Below are 23,793 nucleotides of genomic sequence, written 5' to 3'. Positions count from 1 at the left end.
ACATGGCGGACAGATGGTAGTGGTCCCTAACTTTGAGTCGATGACTCTCTTTTTTACTGGTTTTTATTGTCGATGAATAGTAAATTGTATTATTGGTATTGTTGTATTTCTTTCTTGACCAGTTAAATGTGTTTGACGACTATATTCGTCGTGCGTAAAATTTTGTTACAATTTGATATTTAAATTGTAATTTTGAGGAAAACTAAATTATATTCGTGAATTTTAATGTGTTCAAAATGTTTAGAGGTAAAGACGAAATGAAACAAACAAATAGAAATTATAAATAATTAATATAAAAAAAACCGCATATTAGTTGCAAGAATTAGTTGTCTTTTATTAGTCATCACAGAAGCAATTATGGACTCATATATTCATTATGCATTGTATCATGCTTTGCTCAACACCATTCTCCAAAATTGATTTTTCATGTTTTTCTTTTTCGCTCATATGCAAAATATTTATGTTAATTTAAGTGAATAAATAAATGTGAGTAATGAAATAAAAAACCTACTCTCATATTACATATACTCTGTGTTTGACGACTATGTCAATAGTGTGTCATCGCTTGATTATCGCGACAATAACTGGTTAAAATAACACGTTTATTTATAATAACATACAAAAATAAAAAACTTGACCAAACCCTTAACAAATATGCAACACTCTTTCTTTCTTCCCAGTCTCTTTCGTTCTAAGTGACTCCTTTGTCTTCTCGATACACACAGTATTCCCCTCACTCATCATCACTACCAACCTCACTCAACCAAATCACCACTGATGTCATTCGCAGGAGATTATCCTCCAACAGATATAAATAAAAGCATTGGTAATGTGAAACAAGAGATATGGGGTCACTTCAAGGCGGCCATATTGGATCTTTTTGTTCTACAGTAGTATACAAAATTGTCCACCACTTTCGTTTATAAGGTACTCTGCCTGTATAGAAATATTCCAAACATTCCACGACGCTTATCCAGTCATTCTGCGTGCAATATAACGTGTAATTTCCTATAAAAACGAATGGGAAAATTGAGGTTAGAAACGACTGAAAAATTGAGGTTGGAAACGAATGAAAAATTGAGGTTGGAAACGAATATAGTTGGAAATATAGAACCTCCAAAAAATTGTTAACGGGGGTCCCCAATCATTTGCAACAACTTTCATTTATGAAGTAATTCTGCCTATATAGGAAATATTCCAAACATTCCACGACACTTATTCAATGATTCTGCGCGCATAACAACGTGTAATTTCCTATAAAAACGAATGGAAAAGTGAGGTTGAAAACGAATGGAAAATTGAGGTTAGGAATGAATACAGTTAGAGACAGAACCTCCAAAAAAATTGTTGTCCGGGGGTCCCCAATCGTTAGCAACTAATTTGATACTCGGTTTAGCAAGTGGATGGAATGATCGATCAGTGTCGAGCCTGGCTGGAAGGGGAAAGTAACTGGTAGCAAGTGATCATAGATGAAGATAGCGGAGGTATATTCTATAAACGAGGACTCCATATAATTGGATTGATTACCTTGATCGTTGCAGGAAGTTTCTGTCCCCATTTCCCGCAGCAATCAAGCCGCTAACTCGTATAAATCAATCTCATTTATTGAAATTAGCCGGCTCGAAAAATCGCTAAATACTCAGAAATTTAAATAAATAAAAAACAACAGCATCACGGTAGACGATCTTACAGAGCGAATATCTAGGGGGGAGACATTTGTCCCTAGATATTTTCTCTTTCATTTTTTCCCCAGTTATCATCCACCCTTAAATTCTGTCCAACACTTCCAAAATACAATTTTTTAATCCCTTGGGACTCCACACATTATTGTTAAATAACTCCCACAAATTACATCGAAAAAATTCGATCATATTCTCGAAGTACCAGTAAACATTTGGCGAAACTCACGCCGAGAAAAGTGTCATAGTGTTTGTTTTTTAGCACTAGATTTACAGGCACTGATCGTACGTATATTTATTGATACCTTCCATGTTGGCAATTACCTCAAAATACGATTTTTCTTTTAACTAGAATATATATTCATGCTATTGCAACAATCAAATTCAACATAAGTTGTAAAAAATAATATTTACACGTTCTGCAATTTTAAATATGGAATCTGACATCCGTCAAATTGACTTTCGTAAATCTAGTGTTAATTAACACATAGGGGACGATGTGAGAGAAGTAATCTAGGGATATTTAAGCTCAAACAGTCTTTTCCTCACGAGGTCTTGAATAGTTTCAGTAATACAGATCGCGATTGCATAATTGCGTTGGAGCCTGGTCTGTCGACCGGGCCCGACGCGTTCGTAGGCAGCGAAAAATCGAAACGGGGCGACGAGCCGGGCAAAAAGCCAACAAGGCGATTTTCGCTCGGACGTTCGTGTCCCGGCGCGTCGTGGCGTGGCACGCGCTTCGCGTGCTTAGCTTCGATATATCGCGATTGCGTAACCCGATTAACGGTAAAATCGACCGTGGCCGGCGTAGTGTGCGCGAGAGACCGACCAACCGACCGATCGAGTCCGGGATTCGATAAAAATTGACACGCGACGAACTCCTCCGGAGCCTATGCGCAACGCGTCCGATCCGCCGGCCGCCATTATCGAAAAAGGTTGATGCACCGAGCAGACCACTCTGGACAACCTGGGATTCCCCTCGATCCGCGAACTAGAAACGGCTGGTCTCGACCAGAAATCGTTTTCAAAAATATTCCAAGAGCAATCGAGTTCGCTGAGTCGGAGAATACCCCGTTGAGACTCTTCATGGGAATTTGAGTCCCAGTATATGGGGCCTGACACGCTAAAAGGGAGCTGGACTCGACCAGAAATCGTTTTCAAAAATATTCCAAGAGGAATCGAAGAATACCCCGTCGAGACACTTTATAGAAGTTTGAGTCCCAATATATGGGACCTAACACGCTAACACGGAGCTGGACTCGACCAGAAATCATTTTCAAAAATATTCCAAGAGCAATCGAAGTCGTTGGAAGAATACCCCGTCAAGACACTTTATAGGAGTTTGAGTCCCAATATATGGGACCTAAAACGCTAAAACGGAGCTGGACTCGACCAGAAATCGTTCTCAAAAATATTCCAAGAGGAATCGAAGAATACCCCGTCGAGACACTTTATAGAAGTTTGAGTCCCAATATATGGGACCTAACACGCTAACACGGAGCTGGACTCGACCAGAAATCGTTTTCAAAAATATTCCAAGAGCAATCGAAGTCTCTCAGTCGAAGAATACCCCGTCAAAACTCTTTATAGGAGTTTGAGTCCCAGTATATGGGGCCCCAGAAGAGGCCCAAATGTGAATCTCACCGATTTCAATGAAATTTGAATGGCTGATAGATCAGTATCCATAATAACCATAGCTAGAATCACAGGTGTAAATGGCCAGTCGATTTCGAAATAGACTCGCATAAATATTTCACTATTCACTTCGTGATAATCGAGGAAATAATTAGAAAAAAAATATCGTAGGCCAATGAACAGTCCCAGAAATAAATATTGGGCGAAAGAAGCATCGAAGCTCCCAATAAAATCGATCTCGAATCTCCTGAGAGGAACACCGATCATTGCACGAGAGTCTCATTGACAAGTGGATGGGGATGGTCTAGTCGGTAACCAGAAGATCTGGAGGGGGAAGTAAACCGATAGCAACGAGCAGAGATAGCGAAGAATCCACGTGGTGGGGAGTTCTTATCACCTCGTTGGTAATCTCGATCGCTGCAGGAAGTTACAGTGCAGATTTCCTGCAATAATTAAGTCACCGCCGCGCATAAATCAATCCGTTTTGCTGAAATGTGCGACCGTTGACTCGATGAATCTACTTCTCCAATATCGCTCGATCTATGCAGGAGCTCGTATCGAAAATATTAAATAAACACGCGAAGTTTAAACTATGCTCGGAACAGGTATCTCGCTCCGACTGCTCTTCAAAATATATTCGTTAATGGTACTTGACGAAACTGTGCAATTATCGAGGATGGCAATTAGGCTTCTGATATAAAACGTTGCGTGTTACCGTTAGGCCAAAAATGGTCGATTTGCATAAACAGTTTGATTTTTCTCACCCTGGTCGATCGCGATAAGGCAGGCTCCGGCCAGCGCTCGTCCGCGAAGGGTTAAAAATCGAGTGATTTCCGATCCACCCCCTCGATCGTCGTAACCGGCCGCGATCCTTTAATATCCTAACGCGTACATTCGCACTATTTATAGCTCCACAGCGAGCCGTGGACCGTTCAAAGGGCGAGAGAGATAGAGATATCGTGGATTTTTCACCGAGCCACGAATCTAGATCGAAACCGGTCAAGCTCTGGATCCCTCGGTCGTACGGGCACGGATCGCGGGTAAATAAATCGTCGGTATAGCGCGGGTAAGAAGATCCTCGCGGATCGCGCGACGATGCCTTTACCTTTATCGTCCAATTAACGATAAAGATTCGTTGCGTTTACTCGAACCGGACCGGAATTACCTACGCCGGGCTTCGTAGACATTACGATTATTGTCCCTGCTAGCTACGACCGTGATTTTATCGCTTTTCTACAATATATCCTCCGACCAAGCTAATCCGCGGACCGTATACACGCACTCCACTGCTGTTGCTATCGTTCCCCGTACGAACGAGAATCGGTTATGGTCGGCTGGTACTCTTCTGAATTCTAAATTCGATCGAGAAAAAAAATTATCCTTCATTCTATGTTTAATATAATATACAGGGTGTTCGGCCACCCCTGGAAAAAAATTTCATGGGGGATTCTGGAGGCCAAAATAAGACGAAAATCAAGAATACCAATTTGTCGATGGAGGATTTGTTAAAAAGTTATTAACGTTTCAAGTTCCAACCGTACTGAATTTTTTACTCGAAAATGTGCAAGATTTCGGGGGTGTGTTTGTTCACCGAAAATTATTGTAATTGACCCCCGCAACTGAAAATAATTTTTTTAGAATGATTCGAAATTTTTTAATTTTGTCGAAGAATTTTATGGTTTTGAATTTTTTTCTCGAAAATGTGTAGGATTTCGAGGGTATGTCTACTGATTAATAGTGTTTGTAATTTACCCTTGCAATGAAAAATAATTTTTTTAGAATGATTCGAAATTTTTTAATTTTGTCCAAGAATTTTATGGTTTTGAATTTTTTTCTCGAAAATGTGTAGGAATTCGAGGGTATGTGTAATGACCAAAACTGATTATAATTGACCCCTGCAACCGAAAATAATTTTTTTAGAACGATTTGAAAAATTTTGTTTTCCCGGAAAAATTTCACAGCTTCACGAATTTTTTTCTAGAAAATGGGTAGGATTTCGGGGGTATGTCTATTCATAAAAAATGATTGCAATTAACCCCCGCAACCGAAAATAATTTTTCCAGGCCGATTTGAAATTGTTGAGTTTAATTGTTATTAACTTTTTAACGAAGCCTCTATCAACGAATTGGTATTCTTGATTTTCGTCTTATTTTGGCCCCTAGAAACCGCCATTACAATTTTTCCCAGGGGTGGACGAACAACGTATGTGTGGTCAATGCCCCATAAATCTAATGTTAATATAATATATACTATATTTTATATAAAGTTATATCACACTGTATTCTTAGGACGACATCATTTCCAATTTTCCCTTTCCACATATTAACACTTTAATGGCCCCACGTATCACCTGAAGACCGTTGTCCGTCACCAGCGATATTATAAACCAAATTGAGATACACGAAGCTACTAGGAATATTATTATAAGGAATTATAAACGTAACCTCAACAAACGTAACAAGTTGAACAGTAGATCACGCACACGTGACAGTGACCAAAGTCTGCCAGCTAGCAAAGTCACGTATACGTGACAGCGGCCGTCAAACTGTTAAAACAGTTTCACCGATCACCAATATTCCAACCCCAACACCCACTTCATACCAAAATTCTAACGATTGTACCCACCCAGTAAATAAAGTCAGTTTCCCCTGCGATCGCGTGATCCTCATGAGCACGTTTGCTCCGCGCTCAAGATCGCGGGGGCAAGTGTGCCCGTCGCGCCCTCTGCCTCGCTCCAGATACGCGCCGGGGGCCTGTCAAGAGCAGACCTCGCGATTACGCTCGTCCTTTATCCGCGTCTCCCTCCTCCCCTCGCGATAACGAGGCTCGGGGGCGGGGTGGGCATCGCGACGCTCCTCGATTCCGTACGGAGCGTCGATTCTCTCTCGTTCGTTTGCCCCGTCGAGGACGGTTTAATCGCGGCGCGCGATCGCCAAGAAGAAATGCCGCGCGTCTCTCGCGGTCGGACAGCCCGAAGAAGAAGAGCGCAATTAGCGACTGGCTATAATTTAAGCCGGTTCAATTAATGCATCTGCCGCGACGACGAGGGGGCCCCTCCGGTCGCCCCGGCTCGTTGCACGGCCAGATAGGCGAGGGACGCGCGAGCCGTTTCTCTACGTGGACGCACATTTGGCTCGGGGAGCCCTCACGGGTAATTAACGCCGCGATACGTCGCCGGCAGGTTCGTTAAACCGAGCACTCCCGGCCGCAGGGACTTTTTCTTCGACGACCCCGTCGCCTCCGTTCCCATACGCGACGCCCCGCGGGCGCTCGGCGCTCCGGCGGGCGGGTAACTTGATCCGTAGGGCGATAAAAGTGTCGCGATCGATTACGATTCGTTGGATTTCCCAACCGTCTCGCGTTGTTGCAAAAATCATCTCCAGCGACGATTGTGTATGTCTGGGAGTTTTGGCCATGGGTTCTGCGAACTCATGGCGTTTATTATACAAAAATAAGAGTTTGCTAGAGCGAACTACGCTTTACTCTCGCCTTTCTTCTGCGGGTGAAGTCACAGTCTTGTAACAGAACTCTTGGATATACCTTTTACGTATTATAGAATAAAGAGTACACATTCTACCGTTAATTATTGTCGTTTCAATTCGAATCGTACGTCCCATAGCCCTACCCTTTCCAATACGATTATTTGACATTTTTTTGACATTATTGGGACCATCTTTTTGGGATGATGAACAGTGCAAAGTATGAACAATTCAGATGGAGAGGGTGTGAACTGTTGAAACTGAAAGGCAATTAGACGAGAGAAGCAAAAGAAATGTTAGACTCTCTGGCATTTTAATTGGAATAATTCTTACGACGTTTGTTTGCAATAAAGGTGATTTGCTTGGAAGTTTGTCGAGTAATTAAAGTATAGATTGCACGCAATTATGACGCGCGATATGTATGAAAAAGTAAATGTATCTAGGATACGCGCAGCCACGCATGATGAAATCTACCGATGTTGGTATAATTACTTATAAAATATACTCGACGCGCGTGTTGCGCGCCTTTTTATCAACGCACGACGGCGAACGAGGCGGCCGGGGAGTGACAGGCGCAGAAATCTTTATTAATGTCGGACGTTCGCTGCAACGTCCGATGGAAATTGTAAACAGGTATCGAACTTGATGTAATCGATATGTATCGATGGGACAGTAGCGTGTCTCGATAAGCCTCGCGTCGTTCGCGATCACTCGATTCGATGGATCGATATAAAGGACTCGCGTCGATAGTATACGAACACGTCACGATCAGTTTTAAGAGTTTTTCGGTTGAAAATAGTTAAGGTAGAATGGCAGTTTAGAAATTAGGGGTGTTGGAAATCCTATAAATACAATACAAAACTGAAATGACTGATGTAAAATAGGCGTTATTGTACCTGTGGATGCATAAAAATTATTTGTACCATAACGTATTAATGTAGAATGCAGAAATCCTTAAAAAGCCTATATAGTGAATATTGTACCAAATAATAACAAAAAATTACACGTTTGGAGGCTTTAGCTATTTAAAAACGTATTATTAAGATTCATAAATGACAATAAATATAAAAACTGTAAATTAACTTTATTCGTACCATAACGTATCATAATTTTAAATTTATTTAGTATTTAATAAAAATAAAAAATTAATTATAATTTTGGTGAAATAATATACATACATATTTAAATTTAATTCTATATTAATTAACAATAAAAAATTAATAAAATTAAACTATTTAATGAAATTAAGGAACCTAATGAAGATAGTAAATTTCAACAATAATATGAATCAGGACAAAAAATTTATTGAAAATCCTCAGGGATCCTCGAAAAGTGCGTTCCGTGAATCTCATATCGAACAATCGCGAATAATTACACGTTTGCAGGGTTTAATCGCTCAAAAACGCCTGAATTTTGGGAATATATCATCGAACAAAATCAATTCCTCGCCATCTACACGAGAACTCTTTCGTTGTCGTATTTCAAGTCCCTTGGAACTTATTAAGTTGGCCGCCATCTTGGTCAAGCAGTAGCTAGCGCCTTTTCGTCTTTCTATGCTTCTCTAACCCTTTCGAAACAATTGAATCGTGCAGTAATGCCACTGAACCCTCAAACTATATCGCGAGAAATAGAAATATTCAATAATTCATCCATACATTCACTATTCTATAACATTTAAACCAAAGTCTCCAAAAGTACAGATTCACTTGCTTCCGAAAATCGACTACTTTTGAGCCATCTAGGGAACAATTAGGCCTCAACACCATACAAGATCGACTCTAACAGATTAGTTACCATCCTCTACACGTTCCAAAGACCCAACAACAAAGATCTAACCCAGTTCTAGCCCAGACACAAACAACAAAGAGGAAATCCAAACGGTTCGCGTGGTTTCTTTGGCGCGTGTGAACGATTCACGCGTCCGCGATCGCCGAGTATCGAAAAGGAAGAACGTGGTCCGGGGTCGGTGTTACCCGGGGGACAGGGTGTGTCGGTCGAAGGCGATTAGTCGAGTTTACGATCAGGCCGATCGTAGGAGATAATCCGGGATCGGTAAGCGAGCGTAAACTCGGCTTGAAATCCGATAAAATCGTATAGAGCGATCGCGAGGCGGCGTCCGGAGTAAGTTTGCGCGCGTCGGCCAAAGACCCGTTACGTCGGAGGACGAGGTAATTAATTTAAGCTGCGAACGCCTCGCCACTAGGCCAATGCAAACACCTTCTGCGCGCGCGCGCGCGCGAGCCTCCGCCAGGCGCGGCTGTTACACGACTCCCGGGATCCGCGCGATCCTTTTGCCTCCTTATTCCCCCCCCTGCCTCCTCGTCGCGAACTTTGCTCAACCGCGAACGACTCCATCCTGGATCCAGGATATAACTGTACAGACCAGGCTGTCGTCGCGACTTTCAGCCGGGCTGGCTACGTTGACCACTGTCCAGGACCTCCTAGATGTCAGGCTTGGAATCGAAAATTTGGGGCGAAGAGCTTCTTGGATGATTCTATAATTGGGCAGGAATCCTTCAGGAGGCTTCATCTTGGCTGAGAACGTCCTTTTTTAGCGGATGATGGCCCACTGGGGGGTGGGTCATCCTTGCTGAGATTGGGAATCGCGTCTGATAGAAGAGTAATCCTTGATGATCTTTTCATTTAGGTGGTCACTTGTCGATACCTATGTGTTAACTAGAGGAGTTGAGAGGGGTCTTCTGATGGGGAGGAACAACACAAATGCTACATCCAGAATGCCTGTAGAGGCTAGACAATCGTAGGAATTCTCGATTCGAAGGTTGGGAATGGTACAATTAGCGCTAGGATTAGAAGCATCTCTTGAGGATTTTGACTCGACTCGTTTTAAGAAGTTTGCTACTTTGCTCAATCGCGAACGACTTCATCCTGGATCCAGGATATAACTGTACAGACCAGGCTGTCGTCGCGACTTTCAGCCGGGTAGGTACGACTGGCCCCGTAGACCACTGTCCAGGACCTCCTAGACGTCAGGCTTGGAGAATTTGTCATGGGACGAGCCTCCAGAGTCCTGGGGATTTGGGGAATCGGAAATTTGGGGCGTGGAGCTTCTTGGAAGATTCGATAGTTGGGCAGGAGGCTTCATCTTGTGTGAGAACGTCCTTTTTTGGCGGATGATGGCCCACTGGGGGTGGGCCATCCTTGCTGAGATTGGGAATCGCGTCAAATAGAAGGGTAACCTTTGATGATCTTTTCATTTAGGTGGTCACTTGTCGATAGCTAAGTGTTAACTAGAGGAGTTGAGAGGGGTCTTCTGATGGGGAGGAACAACACGAATGCTACATCCAGAATGCCTGTAGAGGCTAGATGATCGTAGGAATTCTCGATTAGAAGGATGGGAATGGTACAATTAGCGCTAGGATTAGAAGCATCTCTTGAGGATTTTGACTCGACTCGTTTTAAGAAGTTTGCTTTCCAAAGGGAATTTGACCGAACTCACATGTTTGGAGAATTAAATATGGAGGGTTTTTGACCTAAAGAGAGAGGTTTTTACCTTTGCAACTATGCAGAGGCTGCCATCTTTGAGAATGAACCGCGTGCACCGCCTGAATGGCGATCCAAGTGTTATTCAAAAGTTCTTCCCGCAGGAAAGGAGTCTCGAGGGTTGGCAGAACTGCTGGGGGTTTCCCAGTTCAGGGTGTGAAGCGAGTAGTACCGTCAGTCGCCATCAGGCGTGGGTGGTTGGTCCTCAAAGATGGCAGCCACCCTTCGTCGGAAAATTCTTCGTTGACTTTATGATATCAAGGAACAACCTTCCCAACATCGTTAGGTTTTTTAAATATTCTTCGCCAAAATACGCATAGTTTGCATTTTGAAACATTACAAACCTCCAATCCCTTCAGGAGTTATGATCTTTTAAACATAAACATGATTATATTAAGGTTTTTGTTTCGGGTAAAGAATTTTTTTTCTCGAAAGTGCGTAGGATTTCGGAGGTATGTGTATTCACCACAAATGATTGTAATTGATCCCTGCAACTAAAAATAATTTTTTTAGAATGATTTGGAAATTTTTAATTTTGTCGAAAAATTTCACATTTTCTCGAATTTTTTTCTCAAAACTGAATAGGATTACGATGCTATATCTAATGACCGAAAATGATTGTAATTGACCCCTGCAAATAAAAATAATTTTTTCAGAACGATTTGAAATATTTTAATATCGCCGAAAAATTTGCCTACCTATTCGAATTTTTTTCTCGAAACTGCGTGGGATTTTGGGGGTATGTCTATTCACCAAAAATGATTGTACCCGACCCCCGGAGCCAAAAATAATTTTTTCAGAACCATTCGAAATATTTTTTTTTCTACGCCAAAAACATTAGGCAACTATGGTCAAAATTCTATTTGATTAACCTCTTCACGCCTTTGGCCACATACGCGAACGTTTAGTTTTTTATTTTTATAATTATAGTTACTATCAATAATAAATAGACAAAAAAAAGAAAATAAAAATCTTCCCTGAAGAGGTTAATATTGTGGGGTTATTTTTTATTAAGTTGTATGCCTGGTGGAGGGAGTGGTCTGTACACGGGTTTGAGAGTTATATGTGTATTAACAGAATATTAAAGATATATATTTTATTGTTAAGTCAATGCCACATTGAACTATTGATAATAGCCCTAATTCCTACCACAAATATGCCTATTATTAAATACATCGATGAACTATTGAATATTTCCATTTTTCGCGTTACAGTTCGATGATTTACCGAGATTACTGCACGATTCGACCATTTCCAAAGAGTTAAATATGCGAAGTAAGACAGAAAGTCTCCAGCCACCGTTCAACCAACATGGCGGCCAACGTTTTAAGTCCCGAGGAAACTAAAATCGACATTTCGATTCGTGCTCTGTTATAAGCTACACTGTACCAGTTGAAACAGCCCACGTGGACCGTTATCGACGCCAATTGATCAACTTGGACCACGGAATCGGAACGAAAGAGACCGTTTTTGCTGATTATGGCAGCCGCCGTGTTACGACAGCTGCGCGTCAACTCGGACCAGAACGTCCGTCGTCTCCAGTTTCAGCTCGTGAACCGTTCCGCACGCGATAACGAGATAACGACGCACGAGAAACTCGTCGACGATTGTATCTCCTCGAAATCATTAAACTTTTATAAGACGACGGGTATTTCGGTGGTCGGCCATATTAACATCAACGCTGGATTTATGGAGATCAATTGCTCGCACTTGTGTCAAAACCTGTCGTGTAGATGGTCGCGTTGAAACACAGTATTTTCTTTTAATTGGGGTACATATCCGTATCGTTACTTTAATCGAATTCAACAGAAATTACCGAGATATTTACGAGCTCTGAAGTTTCAAATATGGCGTCTAATAAATCTATTATAATTGAGGAATTATAATAGATTTAAAATTTAATGTTAATAACTAGGATGGACCTGATTTCTTTGCTACATATACTACCTGGAATTTATTATTATCGCTATGAATAGTAATAAAATTTATTCAGGATTGTTTTTAAGTCGTCGCGGGGGCAGTGGTTCGTCGGAGGATCCGGGTTAGTTTAGGTTAGGTCCCATCGATCGATTCTCTGTTTCTTCGTGGATAGTATTCGAGGAAAGAATTACGATCGCGACGCCACGGCTCCGTAGAGTTGGGAAGCGCGCAAAAGCTGCTTTCTCTCGTGCATTTATCAAAGGCCAAAGGCCAGGCGAGCACCGTGTCCGCCGCAGGATCGTTCGCGGCGTTGCATCGCGTCCCATTCGTCGATTAACCCCCTCCAACGCGAGTTTAGACGCGTTTTTCGGTCCCCCGGAACGACAGATAAATAAAATCCACGACCACGTCGCCCCGCAACTTTTCGCCAAGGACCTCCAAACATTCACTCTCATGGCGAAACGCCAAGAAAAACTAAATCAAACGGTTCCACATTCACGTTCAGTGTGAAATAATGGCGATAAAAATTGACAATTAAATTTCAAAGTGTCACCATTTTCTAAATCATTCATTTTCTATTTTTATTCTAGAACCCACTATTTTTATTCTAGCACCATTTTTACGTTTCATTTCTAACCTCCAAAATGGTGGACACTGCAGGGGACCCATAAGAAGACACTCATATTTGTTCTATTTTAAAAAAATCATAGCACGACCAATTATGGATATTTTGCATCCAAAAAATTTGAGCATACTCTGTAGATATCAATAGATACGTGTAAAAAATTTGAACTAGAGGGGATGTACGGTTCGCAGGCAAAAAAATGTTCGAAAAACGAAATGGGGGAAGCAAGGTGAGAAACGAGGCTATCGGCGTGGAACAAAATGGCAGTCAGGTTCGAACGCGTGAAACGTCGTCGCCGGTGGACGATCCGGCGGAGATATACAGCGCGTCCAAAGTAAACTTATACCTATTGCGTCGTTCTGGCGCAATATTCCTAGTAAACAGTTGGCGAAACGCGCGTCGGTCGCGCTATAAGGCGGCGAGTCATTCGCGAGGATCGTTTCGACGTGCCTCCTTAAATAACGATCATAGGCTCGTAACTAACGCGCTCGGGGCTCGATTAAAAGAGGATTCTCCGCGCTGGCGTGTATCGCGTGTGTGTGTCGCGGCCGGGAACGAAGGAGAAAAGCAATCGAACGACGCATACACGGCGATTACGAGGATTCGCGGAATGTTAGATCGTTGGGTTGCTCGCCGCGAATCGTTTCGCGCTGTAACGTTGCCGATACAGTCGTCGATGTTTCGGCGACGCGTCGTTTCATTCGTGGAAGCGCTGGTTGGATGGAGTTACGAGTTGGGTGATAGTGATATAGGCACAGTTGGAGTTTCATCTCATCTGGGGCTCTAGAAGTCTATAGCGAGACTTTATAGTACTTAATGATGCTATCAATGGTCATTTGGTGATGAATATAGCGGATGGGGAATCTAGTTAACTTGTGGGGACGTCAAATAATAGGTAAAATTAGAGTTTGATCATATTTGGGGCTATAGAGGTCTAGAGCGCGACTTTATAGCACTTAATGATGCTATCAATGGTTATTTGGTGAGGAATATAGCGGATGGGAGCTCTAGTCAACTTCTGGGGACGTCAAATAACAGGTAAAATTAGAGTTTCATCGCATCTGAGGCTCTAGAAGTCTAGAGTGAGACTTTATAGCACTTAATGATGCTATCAATGGTTATTTGGTGATGAATATAGCGGATGGGGAATCTAGTCAACTTGTGGGGACGTCAAACAATAGGCACAGTTGGAGTTTCATCACATTTGGGGCTCTAGAAGCCTAGAGCGAGACTTTATGGCACTTAATGATGCTATCAATGGTCATCTGATGAGGAATATAGCAGATGAGAACTCTGGTCAACTTAAGGAGACTTTGAACAATAGGTACAAGTAGATCTTCATCAACTTTGGGGCTTTGGAACTCTAGAGTGAGACTTTATAGCACTTAATGATGCTATCAATGGTGATCTGGTAATGAATATAGCAGATGGGAACTCTAGTCCACTTAAGGAGACATTGAACAACAGGTACAACTAGACTTTGATCAATTCTGGGGCTCTAGAACTCTACAGTGAGACTTTATAGTAATTAATGATGCTATCAATGGTCATCTGATGATGAATATAGCGGATGAGAACTCTAGTCAACTTGTGGAGGCGTCAAACAATAGGCACAATTAGAGTTTGATCACATTTGGGACTCCAAACCTGAAAGGTGGAACTTTATAGTAGTTAATGATTCTATTAATGGTCATCTGATGAGGAATATAGCGGATGGGAGCTCTAATCAACTTAAGGAGACATTGAACAATAGGTACAACTAATCTTTGATCAACTACGAGGCTCTATAACTCTAGAGCGAGACTTTATAGCACTTAATGATGCTATCAATGGTCATCTGATTGATGAACACAGCAGATGGGAACTTTAATAAACTTAAGGAGACATTGAACAATAGAGCGAGACTTTATAACACTTAATGACCAACTCTGGAGCTCTAGAACTCTCGCGTCGGACTATACAGCACTCAACAATATCGTGAATGGGTCGATGACGAATACAGAAGATACCTAGCCAACCAAAGTGGAGGCACGAGTCTGGGACGCGAGTCTGCACGGTCGATGTTTCGATATCGATACCGTTCGATCCCGGTGGATGCGTAGACGGAACGAAACCAGTTTGCCGGTATTTTCGTCCGTTGAAAAGCATCGAGAGTGCCTACTCTGGAAAGCGTCTCGGTCCCGATCAAAGGGAAACGAAGCCAGACCGTGAGATGAAAAATTTGCTGCTCCGCAGCGACTCTTGGATCCCATCGATCGATGTTCGCGCGGGGTCCAGGGGCGGTAGATCGACGGATAGGTCTCCCGAGAGGGGGGTGGAGGAGGGGGAATTTGCATGGTACCTCGTCGTCCACGGAGTCGAATCGGTGTCGCGTCCGGAGATACACAACCCGAAAAACGCGCGTGATAAATTACGAAACTCCTCCTATTTGTGATCTCGAACGAGCCCGGAGATCGTTTCAGATCTTATCGATCCGACGGGCAGACAGCGTGGCAACGTCATTATTACGAGAACCCGTGGAGATCGTTATCGATTCGTAAAAGCATTAACGATCGTTTTACGATCCCCGATAAACACGACATTCAATAAACGCGTATCGTACCGAAAGCGAACGCCAATAAAAATATCCTATCCGATACGCGGAATCGCTATTACGGTAAATTAAGCGCGCTTCGCGGTTCCCCGACACGGTTTATTCGCGCGTCGAACTGCGGGCCGACGCCGGCCGTCGCCGTTCCACGAAGCGACGACGGCGGTTCCGCGCTTCCTTCCATTATCGTCGTTTCTGGCCACCGCCGGATCGAACTCGTGAAAATTCACCGCGAGCCTCCAGATCTCGTTTCGAATGTGTTCAACCCATAAATCGTCGATTTACTTGTTTTAACGCACCGCGAATCCTATTTTCAAAACCACTCTCGACGCTTCGATCTCGTGAATTTTTTGGATCTATGGGGAAATTTTGTGCTACCTAATTAGTAAATTATGCAAGGAAAATTGATCGTGTAACGGTTTATTGAATTATAATTGAATTGATACGTTGGGGAAAGTGGTATTTGAATGGATGTTATTTTTTTTAGATCTTTTTACCTGGAACCAAAATGGCCGCCCACGATGGATTAAATTGTAGATTTTGGGGGTGTTATTGGCCAAGATACTAAGTACTATTGCTAGATAATATTACTTACTTAGTCTTTTTTTTACTATTTTCTTTTTTTTTAGATCTTTTTACCTTGAACCAAAATGGCCGCCCACGAAGGATTAAATTGTAGATTTTGGGGGTGTTATTGGCCAAGATACTAAGTACTATTGCTAGATAATATTACTTACTTAGTCTTTTTTAACTATTTTCTTTTTTTTTAGATTCTTTTACCTTGAACCAAAATGGCCGCCCACGAAGGGTTAAATTGTAGTTTTTGGGGGTGTTATTGGTCAAGATATTAAGTACTATTACTAGATAATATTACTTACTTAGTCCTTTTTTTACTATTTTCTTTTTTTTTTAGATCTTTTTACCTGGAATCAAAATGGCCGCCCACGAAGGATTAAATTGTAGATTTTGGGGGTGTTATTGGCCAAGATATTAAGTACTATTGCTAGATAATATTAGTTACTTTTTCTTTTTTTTAATTGGTTTGGTTTGTTATTGCGATTGCAACCGCGCACGACGCCGGATGCTAATCATCATAAATGCACTGGAGGCAGGATCCGTGACAAGGCGATGGCAGAAGGGACACGTGCCCTTGGGCGCCATGTTTCTAACCAATAGGAGCTCGAGGGAATCGAGAAAAATTTAATCGACTGTTTTAATATTACTCTAAAATTAATTATGTATCACTGAGCTTTGTCTGTTCAATTATTAACAATACGTCAAACTGCAAGGATCATTTACATATTTATTTCAACTGCAAGGGGCACGTTCACGTAAAAGAAGAAGCACACTGGCAGGAGAGCAATAAATGATGAAATAATAAATAAAGAATTACGGACGATATGCATTCCGATGGCATTGACGATTCAGATAGTACGTAAATTTTACTTTGTAAGTTATCCATGTTGCAGATAAGATTACAATTGAAATTGCACGGTTATGCAAACTCCTAACGTGCATTGAAACTGAATACAAAGCATCAGAACCAACGATAACCTCGAATTCACAATTTTAGGTGGAAATACAAAATATTAAAAATCGTTCCTCTTTCCAGAATTTAATACTATTTTTTTACAATTTATATCAATACTGTTATTCGTTTTATCGAGTCGCCACAATTTTTAGCGGAAAAGTAACACGGTAGAAAATTTGTCGAGTCTATCGAGCGTGTTTCTGTGTGTGAAAAAAAATACTGACGGGGAAGGAGAACAAAAAAGAGAGAGAAAAAAAATGCCAAGTGGCGCTAGCGATCGCGCGGTGTACACAAAGCAGGCCCATCTCGGTCGACTCTTGAACTCGTATCGTCGCACTCGAGGGAAACGGCCGTCCGTGGCGCAAAAGGGGACCCCTGAGAGGTTTTCCATCGAGGCGACGGCGCCGACGGCGGCGGCGGCATCGTCCGACGAGGACACTTCGTCCGGTTTTTAGGCCTAATTGGTTGTCGCCCGGCGCCTCGTCTTGTTCCCGGAGAAAGTGGGCCCCTCGCGGTTGCCACGCTGTGTGCCCCGTCCTTTTTTTCCCCGCCGCCCTTTCTCCGGGACCATCGACAGCGTTAGGAGCACTTAGGGCACTGTGTCGCCCCCGACGCTCGCACCTCCGACCGTTTCCATTCATGTTACGGAATATAAACGCGATTTAGCAAAGATAGATGCAACGAACATTGCAAATAAATCGATAGTAAGAATGGTGGTATTGGTAATTGGTAAAAATGGTAAAAATGGTAAAAATGGTAAAAATGGTAAAAATGGTAAAATTGGTAAAAATGGTAAAAATGGTAAAATTTTATTCACGCTTGATGCTTTCACTGTAGACGTTTCCCTTCTCGTTACGGAATATAAATGCAATAAACATCGTAAACAAACCGATAACAACAATGGTAATATTGATAAAATTGGTAAAGTGGTAAAATTTTATTCAAGCTTGCAACTCAATTTACCAACGATAAATGCAACAAACATAGTAAACAAACCGATAGCAACAATGGTAAAATTGGTAAAATGGTAAAATTGGTAAAATGGTAAAATTTTATTCACTTTTGACACTCTCTCTTTATAGACGTTTCCCTTCTCGTTACCGAATATAAATGCAATTTACCAACGAAAAATGGCAACAAATATTGTAAACAAACCGATACCAACAATGGTAATATTGGTAATTGGTAAAATGATAAAATTGTTAAAATTTTATTCGCGATAAACGAATAGAAATGTTACGTTCACTTAAAAATTCCCATCGATGGATTTTAATCCACAAATTTATAACTATAAACCTAAAAGGACGAACGAAATGAAAATTTTTGTTAGTTAATATGATATTATTTGCACTAAATCAGCCCCAAAGTAAAGGAAAACCAGGGTGGAGTCTCAATTTGCTCAAAGCGATTCATCAGCATCCCCACCACTTTTTTTTCTCTTGGTTCGGATAGTACATTATCGGCCCAAGCACACGGAATCGAATAAAGCTGATTTCTAAATGATTCTCGCGTTTAATAAAATTGTGTATTTAAAGATTCCGTGGAATATTACTGTACAAGAACAATGAAGAATATAGGAAATCGGAAAAGACCATTTTGTTGTATTTTTAATTTCTTGAAATTGCAATAACCCTTTTCCAATCATTCCAAATGGGAAATATACGATTTTGGGGGCTGTTTCGTGGCCTGGGAAGGGAAGGGGAGAAATTGAGACAAAAATTTTGTCAGGATCGAGGATCTCTGGATGAGAACGAGCCAAAGGTGCGCAGGTTCGCCCACGTTGGCTCTCGCTGGTCCAAATACGATCCGGATTATACTCGATCAGACTGTTCCAATCGTGGAACTCTTTCCTGACAATACTATTCTCAATAAAATACAGATTTTGAAATTTCCCGCTTCTAATGTTCCAAGGATTAAATTGCATAGGGACATCTCAACCTATCTACGATTAATGAATATTTATTTTATTATTAAACAATTTTCTCTCTCGAAGCCCCTATTGAAAATGACATTTCATTTCCATAGCTTGCTTGCACGTCAGTATTTATTTTATTTAGACAACCTCGTTTTATGTACCTTCTCGTTAACGCTTTGTCGTTATAAAATTATTATGTTGGATCAAATGGAAGTAATTAGACATCTTTTAACAATATTTAGACAATTGCAAATCGAATTTTATTACACTACAACGATCTCTGATCCTTTTAAGTTTATCCCCCAAAAAATTAAGATGGTATCTTCCGACGATACAAAATATCTTTCAATAACGCAACGTTATGTGAGATAATATTCCACAAAAACATCGAAATCGTTTGTAATGCAACACTTTACAATGTATCCCATCGTATTTTATACCAAGAATTTATTTCATTCCTGCAGGTGTTCCATCATGGCCGCTTAAATATTTTATTACTTGTTCCTACGCGTTCCTCATTACATTTTTTAAATTCTGCAGCAGTTATACACGGCGCGATTAATTTCAATTTTAAATTTCGCGCCAACAACCGCAGCAAATTGCAACCAAACGGCCAGCAATCAAAACAATAACACAATACGTTTACTGCTGGGGGGAAAAAATCGTTCGACGAACGAGAGTTCCACGGTTGAAAATTAAAATCGTAGATAATTGCAATTTAATTTAAAACGTGATAAAAGAGGTAAAGGAACGAGCAATGAAATGTTCGCGACGGAACGCCTGCTGGAATAAAATAAATTCTTAACGCAAAGCATGAATTTTCAATTGCCATAATTTCATAGAAGAATCTATGTAAATTTTTTTACTCGATTATTTAACTAACAATTAATGTGGGCCAAAGTTACTCGATGAAATAGAATCGTTGCCACGACTGAATAATTCTGTTGCAATTTTATTTAACCGACAATTCCCTTGACAAACTTTTTACTCGATTATTTAGCCACAGAAACAATTTATGTGGGCCAAAGTTACTCGATGAAATAGAATCGTTGCCACTCCTGAATAATTCTGTTAAAATTTATTTAACCGACAATTCCCTCGACAAACTTAACAAACGACTCTGTGACGTTACGAACGAGAGGATCTCGAGTTTCCCCGTCCAATTTGGAATTCTAATCGACGATCTTCGGGGCACTGTCGTCGAAACTGGTATTATTTCACGGTTTCTTACGGTGTGTATTGTCCCCGGACAATAAATATCTATCTATATTTCCCTTTCTATCGCCGAAAGCGACGCAGCCCGCGTCGTTTCGAAAGAGTTACACGCCTGGCCGGCCGCGGAAGACCGGAACTTATTCGTATCGGCCGCCTCGCGATACGTTATCGCGCGCGCAACCGGGTACTCTTTGTTTCGTATCCGTTTAAAAGGACTGTCCCCTTTGGCTCGACGTTTCCCAAACTCCTTCTGACCCGGCCACACCGACCGAACGATCTCTTTCAGCGGTCAAAATACAATAACGAGTCGCCATTGTTATTTGCTTTCGTCAAATACATCGATGGAAATTAATTGGGATCGGAAAACAATGGCGTCGATCGGCGTATAAGGAATGTAAAACACAGAGATTACTTTTTTCTTTAATTTGGTATCTTAGAAGTTCGTTTTGTTTTTCTTAAATTTTGTTACTATTTTTTAAATATACCCTCGATGAATATTAAGAACAGTTCGATTAGTTAAAATCAAATAGAATAGTTTTCATACTAAATTTGAATCCTACTGAATATGTAGCAAGATTAATAGAGATGTATTGTGCAAAGTTCGTGAGTTGCCAACGGGTGCAACTTACGACCTGTGCACAGTATACAATTAAATAAAATTCTCTTGTTCTTTCTACTCTATTATGGTGATTTCAATGCTTTCTATGCTACTGGATACGCAGTAAACCTAATATAGATCTACTATGCAAAGATTGTGAGTTGCCAACGAGTACAATTTACGATCTCTGCACACTATAAAACTAAATAAAATTCCCTAGAGCTTTTTACTCTATTACAATGATTTCAATGCTTCGAATTCTACTTAAAGCGCGTTGAAACCCATATAAACCTACTATGCAAAGCTCGTAAGTTGTCAACGAGTACAATTTACGACCTCTACACACTATAAAACTAAATAAAATTCCCCTAGGGCTTTCTACTCTATTACAGTGATTTCAATGCATCGAATTCTACTCAGAACGCAGTGAACCCCATATAAATCTACTATGCAAAGCTCCTAAGATGCCAACGAGTACAACTTATGATCTCTGCACACTATAAAACTAAATAAAATTCCCTAGTGAGTTGCCAACTGGTACAATTTACAATCTCTGCGCGCTATAAAACCATTAATAGATTGATTCTCGGTAATATTTTCGGCTGCATACGCGAGAAATACATAGTTTCTCGCGAGCAAAAGCGAAGGTTCCGCGTCGAGGAAACCTACGTGCGGATAAACGAGTTCGCGGCTAACTGTAAATCGAACGAGCGGCGGTTTGGCGGGCGATTCGACGCGTATCGCGTAACTCGTGGTTCCTACGGGAAATGGCCGTTCAGATAAAGGGAACAGCTAGAGAAAGAATGGCGGTGCCGGCATGCTTCGATGTATCGCGATAAACGTAGAAGCTATCGTTCAACGCTCGATGTCTGTTTTCATGAGCCTCCATTCTGTGCTCCTCCATCCGTGCTCGCAATCGCGATCGAAAATGCTTTATCTCTACTGGCAATGGAAGGTATAAAACTTTGCAATTAAAACGGATTTTAAATTTAAGTTACGGAAGATATACGAATACGGGATTCTAATTGGAAGGGAATTGTCTCTACGGTGGAGTCTAGGTTTGTTCAAAACGATCACCCCCACCACTTATTTTTTTCTTAGTTCGGATAGTACATTGTCGGTCCAAGCGCACAGGATCGAATAAGGCTGATTCACAAATTGCAAGATAAAAAATTCTAAGTAAAAACCCCAAATTTGAGACAAGGAACGATCAGGAATGATCTTTCAACTATAGTGATCAGAATCGAAAAGCTAAGGTGTCAAGCTTCATATAGTATGTTTTTGAACTTAATGTGCTCTAAACTAAGGGAAAATCACGGTGGAGTATAGGTTTGTTCGAAACTATCCCCCCACCACTTATTTTTTTCTTAGTTCGGATAGTACATTATCGGTCCAAGCGCACAGGATCGAATAAGGCTGATTCACAAATTGCAAGTTGAAAGATTATGAGTAAAAACCCTAAATTTGAGACAAGGAACGATCAGGAATGATCTTTCAACTATAGTGATCAAAATCGAAAAGTTAAGGTGTCAAGCTTAATATGGAATGTTTGAGCACTTAATGTGCCCCAAACTACGGGAAAATTACGGTGGAGTTTCGGTTTGTTCGAAACGATCCCCCCCACCACTTATATTTTTCTTAGTTCGGATAGTACATTATCGGTTCAAGCGCAGAGGATCGAGTGAAGTTGATTCACAAATGATTCCCGCGTTCGATGAAATTGCAAGTTGATAGATTCTGAGTAAAATTATGCCAAGCTTAATTCTGGGGCACCAAACAGTCTAGCTCGGATCTCACGTTCGATCGAAAGAGCAGACCTCGTGTTTTTTATGGCGATTCGCGGTTTTTCGAAAATTCCCCGGGATTACGAAGAACGGTAACCGTGGGCTGTACGATTCTCGCTTACCGCCATCGCCATTAACCTTATCGTCGCGTTAACTCGCGGCGATATAAGCGCGAAGATAACGGCCCGTATCCTTCCCGACGAACGGCTGGTAATCGCGACGACTCGCGTGTACTAATCGTTTATCGCCCGGCTGTCATGTAAAAGTCCGTCATCACCGAGACGGCCGGAAGCCCGTTGTTCCGGACACTGATTTTTCGCGGGGCAAAGTAAACCGTGTACTCACTCGTGATCACTCGTCGAAGCTCGACATCCTACCGTCCGCGATCAGGATCGAGTTCGAGTTCGAGTTCGAGTTCGAATTCGAATTCAGTCTGTCCAAGGATCCCACCGCCGTCCTCTCCGTGGTTTCCTCTGCTTCCACTGCGAATTCCTTCTTCTCTATCGCGCGTCTACTCCCGCGGTAGTCCTGCCCGCCTGAGTTCCAACGATCGCGTCACTGTGTCTCGCGCAAATCGCTTCCACTCGAGTTCGATCATCGGGTCGATCGTCGCGCGTCAAACACCCGCACTTGTCAGCTCCGCGGGTACCGCACCCGTCATTGTCGCGCGCACATTTCTGTCACTGCACCCCCGAGACCCCGACACCCGTGTTCGCAGCGACGTATCCCTGGGCACCTGGTGCGTCGATCGTGTACGGATCAGAGTCGTTGACGCGTGCGCGTGGACGCGATTCGTATCGCGAACATTCGAGAAACACTCGTGGAACTGGGCGAGAAACCCGCTGTGGCACGAGCAACGGTACGACCGAGCGAGACTACTTCCTGAACGCGGTGCAACCGTTGACTGCGGCTTCGAAACTGCCCTGGACAGTCACCTCTGGCGAGGCAGTCCGGGCCACGGGGCGGGGAGAGGGTCGATGGAGTCGCAGGGGGCGGAGGCGGCGGCGGAGGCGGAGGCAGAGGCGGGTAACCGACCCGAAACGAAGGGCGCCAGAGAGAGACGCGACGAACGTGCGCGCTGGCGGCGTGCCGGGTTCCAACTGGGGAGCAGCGGACGAAAGAGAGACAGCGAGCCGCGGCGCGCGAGAGGCGGCGATGCGCGCGACGCGGTCGCTGGGCGGTCCTAGGCGGCGCGAGGCGCGACGCGCCGGGCACCAGGTGGGCGTGACCTCGCCGCCCACGGCCGCGAAGGGCGCCGTGCGCGACCCGGGCAATTTTCATAAAATCTTTTTTCGCCTCTACCATACTCCCGAGCGGTCGG

General features: G+C 42.4%; 1 protein-coding gene across 1 annotated transcript in view; it reads right to left on the bottom strand.

The window, feature by feature from the left end:
• LOC122401348 (GATA-binding factor A-like) overlaps nucleotides 1-23,349 on the bottom strand; it is a 58,582-nt gene extending 35,233 nt beyond the window's left edge. The window contains exon 1 of the mRNA XM_043403433.1: nucleotides 22,818-23,349. The gene's annotated coding sequence lies outside the window, so the exon portion shown is untranslated. The remainder of the gene's footprint in view (nucleotides 1-22,817) is intronic.
• Between the last annotated feature and the right edge of the window lie 444 nt (nucleotides 23,350-23,793).

The sequence above is a fragment of the Colletes gigas genome, unplaced genomic scaffold (genome assembly GCF_013123115.1).
Source record: "Colletes gigas isolate AHSC1104 unplaced genomic scaffold, ASM1312311v1 Colletes_gigas_Sc00002, whole genome shotgun sequence".
Classification (NCBI taxonomy): domain Eukaryota; kingdom Metazoa; phylum Arthropoda; class Insecta; order Hymenoptera; family Colletidae; genus Colletes; species Colletes gigas.
The sequence above is the reverse complement of the archived record's forward strand: the minus strand, read 5'-3'. Positions and strand labels throughout refer to the sequence as shown.